The sequence below is a fragment of the Arachis ipaensis genome, chromosome B09 (genome assembly GCF_000816755.2).
Source record: "Arachis ipaensis cultivar K30076 chromosome B09, Araip1.1, whole genome shotgun sequence".
NCBI lineage: Eukaryota > Viridiplantae > Streptophyta > Magnoliopsida > Fabales > Fabaceae > Arachis > Arachis ipaensis.
The window spans coordinates 38,000,806-38,007,210 of record NC_029793.2 but is presented as its reverse complement, the minus strand read 5'-3'; positions in this window follow the sequence as shown (position 1 = coordinate 38,007,210).

The window sequence follows — 6,405 nt, the reverse complement described above, 5'->3', positions numbered from 1 at the left end:
CTTAAGCTATTCACCGAAGAAGAAAGAAAGAGAAGGTTAAACAAGAAAGGTTGAGGTCTAATCACCCACATCAAACTGTATCAAGAAAAGTCAGAAGCTAAAGGTGATTTATTTCCTTCTACATGCATCTCATTTTCTTCTCTTCATCTTCAACTCTCTGCCACTCCAAATTGGGATACATGGGAAAGATGACTTCTGATCAATACTGCTGTAAATCTATGGTCAAATATGTGTCTTAGAGACCAAGTAGTGTTTCAATGGCTAAGATCTGGGTTTACCATTGAAAATATTTGTTTCTGCTTTCCTGTGACTTTCGGTAAAAAAAAAAGGGTCAGAACCAAAGTTCCTATTTTGATGATTAACTGAAAAAGTGACATGGTGAGTTGGTAAAGCACACAGCTCAAGGGTTGACCTAGGAGAGAGCAACTTAGCAACATGCAAGAAGATACAAAAGAAGATTTTTCATCATTCAAAAAAAAAAAAAAGGAGAGATAACCAATGTTTTGAGGTTCATGTTTTGAGAATAGCTCTCTGAAGAAGTTCATCAACTTGGACAGTACTTCCTAGTCAAAGGAGCATTCCGGCAGAATGAAGAACTAAATCAGAGGCAAGCAAATCTGGTTTATCACATAGCAAAGAGGCTGTTGAAGCATTAATCTCTTTCATGTTTTACAGATTGTAATTTTTTTTTCAATGTTTATCTTTCTGTAATTTCTTGAGGTAAAAGGTTGAATGAGAGAGTCATTGAAAAAACCTATGAGTGGAAAGAGGCAGAGAGAAACACTTGAGAGAAAAGCCTAGAGTGATTTCAGATTTCTTTAGGTTGATTCTGTGTCTTGTATCTTGTACCAGTGAGGTACCCCTTTCTTAGTTGGGTGAGCACTAAGAGTGAAGAGTTAGGTATTAGCATAACCAAGTCAAGTTACGGTATAACTTGAGAGTGAAAGGATTGTGTCAATCCTGTGGAATTGGTGTATGTAATACTTTAACTATAGTGAAAATTCTACCACTGTTGTGGTGGAGACTAGACGAAGGTTGTGTTGCACAAGGCAACCGAACCAGGATACATGATGGTGTCAGCTTCTCTCTTCCCTTCTCTGTTCTATTTTCTTTTATTCATGAGACAAAATGAAATTGTCTCATAAATTTTCCGCTGCTGAGTTCAAACAGAATCAGAATTGAAAGTCTATTTTAAAGGGTTATTTCAGTAACATAAAAGAAGGTCATAGATTCAACTCTCCATTTTCTAAGCCTTCTACAACCTTCAATTAGTATTAGAGCCTTGGTCTCAAGAATCAAGCTTCACCGCTTGGAATAAAGGTCCAATGGCGAACAACTTGGGCACAACTACAGTTGCCTACACTCTAACTGAAAGCCAGTCAAACAATAGGCCTCCCTTGTTCAACGAAAAGAACTATGCCTACTGAAAAGAGAGGATGATGATCTTTATTCAATCCATTAACTACAACACGTGGAAGATTGTTGTATGCGGTCCCAAGATTCTAACAAAAACAAGTGCTGATGGAATGATGACTCCAAAAGAAGAAGCTGAATGGAATGATGACGACAAGAAGAAAATGGAGCTGAATGCTAAAGCCATCAACCTTTTTCACTATGCTATCATCTTTGAAGAGTACCGAAAGGTGTCTAGATGCAAGACAGCCAAAGAAATCTGGGAGAAACTCCAGGTTACACACGAAGGCACTAAACAATTCAAAGAAACGAGGATTGATATGCTGTGAAAAGAGTACGAGATGTTTAATATGAAGGATAGAGAAAGCATTGATGAAGTGTTTGAGAGATTCTCAATCATAATCAACAACCTTGATGCTATGGGTACAAACTACTCAGAACAAATCCTAGTGAGAAAAATCCTTAGAAGCCTCACAAAGGAATGGGAAGCTACTGCCACTGTCCTAGCCGAGAGCAATAATCTAGGCCCTATAACATATGATGAGTTGAGAGAAAAACTCCTTGCCTATTAAGTCACACACACAAACCCGGACTCAAAGTAAAAAGAAATAGCCCTCAAGTCAAAAATAGAATGAAAAAAGAGTGAGTCTAGTGATGGTATTTCAGATGATGAACTCATTTTTTTGGGAAGAGATTTAGAAGGATGATGAAGAACAAAGGCGAGTACAAGGGTTCAAGCTCAAAGGAACACAAGATGGACTTGAGCAAGGTGACTTGTCATCATTGCAAGGAAGCTGGACATTTTAAGCTAAACTATCCGAAGCTCAAGAAGGAGGACAAAGGGAAGAAAGAAAAGAAGAGAGTGCTCATGGCATCTTGGGAGGAACTTGAGAATGACTCGAATGAGGAAGAAGATTCTAAAGGTGAAGTTAAAATCTGCTTCATGGCTGGTAATGATCATCTTGATGAGGTAAATTATTATGACTTGTCCATAGATGTTTTACATGCTATAATTGATGATCTTACACTAAATTCCTCAAAACTGTTGGATAAGTACACTAAATGCAAATCTGAAAAAGATATGTTGAAAGCTGAAAATGATTTTTTGAGAGAAAAATGAAGGAAATTGAATGTGCTTTGGATATTATTGAAGAAAACAGATTTTTAAAATCTGAACTTGAAAAATTAATGGGAAAGCACATTGTGGATCCTTCTTAAGAGCTTATTACTGAAAACGAAAGATTAAATGAAATGATTAAAAGACTGAATGATGATTTGGCAAAATTTGCTCAAAGTTCTAGTAATTTAGAAGAATTACTTGCAAGTCAAAGACCATTGTTTGAAAAATCTGGTTTAGGTTATGTAACCAAGGAAAGTGGAGTTTTTAATGATTTCTCTATGAAATTTGTGGCTTCTTCATCAAAAACCAAATCCGATTCAAACAAACTTGGTCTTGGATATGCTCCCACACATGAGGAGGAATTTGATGAATTTTACACCAGTGAAATTGAGCCATCATAAAAAACCGAACCTACTTCAAATTAGTCAAGTCTGGGATACATTTCGAATAATGAGGTTGTTTTAAAAAATCTACCATTTTACAATAAAACCTCACATTTGAAAAGTCCAAAAGCTTTCAAAAATACTGGTTGGAATGCTTTTGCAAAGAGGAAAAATAATATCAAAAATCAGTTTGTCAAAAGAAATGCACTTCCTCCAAAAATCAGAAAATTTTAGTCCTTTAATCATTTCCAGCATAATAACTCACATCAATTTTAGAAATATGCATAAGAAATATGCATCAGAAAATCACATAATAACTCATATGCACAATGCTTCATTGAAAAAAGAATTGTAGGAAACCAAATTTACAATGTTGTGTGTGATTTCAATGTACTTGGGCAACCAAGATGGATTAACTTCAAAGGATTCAAATTAATTTGGATACCTAAGGTTACTTGAAGTTTTTATTGCAGATTTTCCTGGAATCCAAGAACAAAAGGGATATGTGGTACTTGGATAGTGGATGCTTAAGGCACATGACTGAAAGGTCAACTTTCTTCATCAAACTAAACAAGTATGATGTCAGGATTGTGCAGTAACAATAAATAAGAATTTATTTGATCAACAGAAAAATAAGAATTTTATTTACATATCAAAAATCATAACTTAAAATATGTATAAACTGACCTGACTATTGTGACATTCTTTTGTAATAATTAAGACATACTCTATTGGATTAACAATTTAATAATTTGGGAGATTTTATGATACTGAAAGGCAAAACCTTTAACTACTTATTGATGTTGTAGTGTCACGCTGCTGGGTTGGACGCGTGTCCAAGACACAAATTGATGCGTGTTCAAGACACAAATTATCTAATACATAACATGTCGCATCTTTTTATTTATCCTAAAAATTAAAGTTAGTTTGTGTTACTTTTTTACTTTTTTTTGGTTTTCAGTATTAGCCTCTATATTATCAACTTATTTCTGTTATTTATGCAATAATTTTTTTCTTCTACTGGTTATTCATTAATAGATGTTAAACTACCCAAATTCAAATCTATTCTCTTAAACCACTTTTTAATCATATGGTTGAATTTGAACAGTAGTTCTTTAGACTCTAAAGTTTTCAGAGTAAAAGAAAAAATACAATAAAATAAATTTGAGTGCCTAATAAAATAAAATAATTCAAAAAATAAAGGATATATAAAAAACTAATAAATTAAAACTTACATGCCCCATGAGATAAGAAAAAAAAAGAAAATAATAATGAGGTTCAAACTAATAAAAAATATATATTCAGATATTTATTGGATTGCAAATTATTTAAAAAATGAAAAATAATTAATAAGGTTCTTATCTTGTCACATTTTAAATTAATCTTATTCTGTTTATTAATTAGTCTTATAGCTTGAAATTTAAAAATAAAAAAAATTAGCATTTCTGTTTCTTTTGTTTTTTTCATTATTTATAGGATAACAAAGGTCTCTTCATATCCAAAACTATATTTTAGCCTATCACTTAAAAAAAAATGCAGACAAATATGAACATCTATGACATTTAAATAAAATGATCTTTTATAAATAACTAACGTGTATTTTGGTTTATATATATTCTTTTCCAATTTGGGTAATATTGTTATCATTATTTTATAATTTAACATTTTAAAAGTTTTTTATACTAAAAAAAAACAAATCAATTTCTTAAAAAACAATAAAAAAGTGGCTGAACAGGCACTAGTTGAGCCGCTAGTAATTATTAAATTGGCTATTTTTAGCGGCTAAATTTGGTTCAGAAATAGCTTTTTCATCTTGAGATAATGTGTTTGGTGTACACATATTGTCTTCGACCAAATAAGCCGCAGGCGGTTACAACAACGGTCTGACCTACTATCATATAGGTTTCATGTCCATTTGGATAAGACGTGGGTCCACCAACCCGGTTGTGGCATTACATTGGGGTTACGAGGCGAGGATACATGTTTCTCTATAAAAGAGGGAATGTTCTTGCCAACACAGTGTTGCAAGAAGCATCACACTATGGGACCGAGAACAGAATCGCCTACAGGTGCATCAGCGTCAGCCTCCGGGGGCCAACGAGATGCGGGGAAAGGTGCCGGGGGTTTCGACTCCGCTGTCACCTCCGCGGATATCGAGTGCGGCAGCATAGGTAGGCTAAATACCTACTCCTTGCTGGGTTGGGTGTTTACTTCCTCTATTCCAGTTCGGTCTAGTAAATTGGTGTCTTGTTGCCTTGTTTGTCGATTTGCAGATGTCATCCCCGAATGGGACCCTCGAAGTTCGTTGTGGTGACCGACTTAGTGGAGAAGCTCAACGTGGCCTGCATAAAAGTTGGTGTGGGTCCTCTCGATTTTTTTCCCTTACAATCGTTTGTCTCGGTCAAAAGGATTATTTCGCCTACGGAGTGCACTTGCACAGCACACCGTCGGGGGTGAATTTCTTGGTCTCTGGCCGCTACTCGACGGACCAGTGGTTGGCCCGGCAAGATGCCGCGTTCATCACGTTAGAGCGGTTGTTGGAAGAGCATGGGAAGAAGCTTTGGGACTTTAATTACATGGTTGCTGGTCGTTTCAGGGACCAGGCTGAGGAGTTGCGGTGCTTACGGACAGTGCCCTTGGTGGACTATCTGTCTAAACTGGAGGAGGAGCTCGCTTACCTGAAAGAGAAGTTGGCCTGTTACACCAACAGCCCCCGTAACAATTAGGTTATGGATAGTGGGTCACCCTTTTTGCTAATATTCAGATGGTCGTGTGGGTTATGGCTACTCTTTTTGCGAATTACATCGTTTTTTACTTATTTTCCATATCTGGTCGTGTGCATGTACTTTAACCAGGTGAAAGCGAGGCACATGGAAATCATTTTGTATCCGTTCAGAAACAAACAAAATATTCCGCAGGAAGGCGCTAATGTTTAATCGTTCGCATGTTATTCCTTCGGTCTCTTCAAAAATATTTGTGTGCCACGCTGGTTCTTTGTCATAGGAAATCACTAAAATATTCTTATTGTATATTTTTTAATTAAAAAAACCCTAAATTCTACGTTGAGTACGGTGGCTAATTTTTTTTTGATATGAGGTTGACATGTGAGTTATGCTGAGTTATGAAATATTGGGGAGATATACACGGTTGTGACGGCGTTCAATTTTTTGTTTTAGTGGAAAGAAATCAGACTGTCCGATTTCATTGCAGAGAGAATGGGACACAAATCGGACAGTCCGATCTGTCTTGCGCAGTTCTCATATCCTAGTGAAACACCATATACCTTCATAACTCTGGTATACACCAACCCTCTCTCCATATTAAAATTAATAAGTTCGAGTACTGTTAGGGGAGATATTCAACATTTACTCGGTATTAAAATAAGTACTTTTCCAAGAAAAAAATAAAACTTCGGCAAAGGATAATCTACATTTTAGTAACCATCTGATAGGCTTCAAAGAGTTGGCCTTAACTTAACATGCTCGCCTT